General features: G+C 61.6%; 1 protein-coding gene across 1 annotated transcript in view; it reads left to right on the plus strand.

Annotated features, from left to right (window-relative positions):
• LOC104124432 (TLE family member 2, transcriptional corepressor) overlaps positions 1 to 1207 on the plus strand; it is a 39711-nt gene that overhangs the window by 19814 nt on the left and 18690 nt on the right. The window lies entirely within an intron of this gene.

The following is a 1207-nucleotide window of genomic DNA, read 5'->3' on the forward strand; positions in this document are numbered from 1 at the left end:
GAGGGGCTGGCCTGCAGAGGGGGTCTGCAGTTGTCAGGATGCGTGCTGCTGAGTTACGGTAGGGGACAGGGCCAGGGCCTCCTCCCTGCCCCCCCAAAGCACCTCCCAGAGCCTGGCTGTGAGCCCCGCACACCTACCTCCCTGCAGCGGTTCCCCCGGGCCCCAGACACAGGAGGGAGCATGGAGAAAACGGCAGGAGGTGGAGCCCAGAGGCAAATGGATTGTCTTTCTTTTCTTTTTTTTTAATCCTCTGTTCCTTTCCTGAAGCCAGAGGAGTGTTTTCACCCTTCCCTGGTTCCCCTTTTGTTCCAGTGTTAATTTGCTTTCCCTCTTCAGATTTATCAATCTAGTCATCACGGGCGCTCTGCCAGGGAAATTAGTTTGGACCAATGCCTGACAAAGTGGCAAGTCAACTGCCATATTCCTCCAGCTGGCTCAGCCCCTCCAAGTTTGCTCCTTTTGTTAGCGGGGAGAGTAGCAGAGCCTGAAAGCACGTTCCTGCCATCCCCACGTGCTCCGAGCTCCGGTGTGACAGGGACCCAGGGATGGGACTGGGACCTAGGGGTGGCCCAAGCCACGCAGGGTGACAGAGGCAATGGCCAAGTGGCTGGGAGCCCTGGCCCACCCGGGTCCTGCTCCTGGCTCTGCCTGGGCAGGAGGGGTCTGGCGGAGGGGGGTGGTCTCTGGCTCCTGGGGTCCTGCGTGGGCACTGGTGGCCGATCCGGGGTGCTGATGGGCGCGGGCACGCTCCCTGGGGCGCGGGCAGCCTTTGAGGGAAGCAGGTAAACGTTCCCTTTGTTCTTTGCTGGCTTTGTGCGTGGTTTGACCTCTCCGCAATGCTGTCAGGGATTGTCAGAAATGTGAGATGAGAAAACGCTTCAGAGCAGCCGATCCCTCCCCCAGTGCCAGGGCGGATTTGCAGCGGGTCAGGGGGGGGATCAAGTTTTCCCTGGGAGGCGCTGGTTTTCTTTTGGAGCGGCCGGGCTGGAAGCCACAGCCCCTTCCCTTGGGAAATGCCGCTTACCCCGCTGGGGACGAGGCCGGGCTGCGGGCCTGTCTATAACCGCAGGCTGAGGGGACACGCCAGGTCCTCTGCGTTTCCTCGTTGCCACTTGCTGGGTAGGGGACAGGTCCAGGGGTGCTCTGTCCCTCCATCCCCGCTCTGGAAGGAGCGGGCAGAGCTGCTGGCTACCCCGGCGCTTTGGCA

This window comes from Egretta garzetta, unplaced genomic scaffold (assembly GCF_000687185.1).
Source record: "Egretta garzetta isolate BGI_Z169 unplaced genomic scaffold, ASM68718v1 scaffold4, whole genome shotgun sequence".
In the NCBI taxonomy this organism is placed as follows: Eukaryota; Metazoa; Chordata; class Aves; order Pelecaniformes; family Ardeidae; genus Egretta; species Egretta garzetta.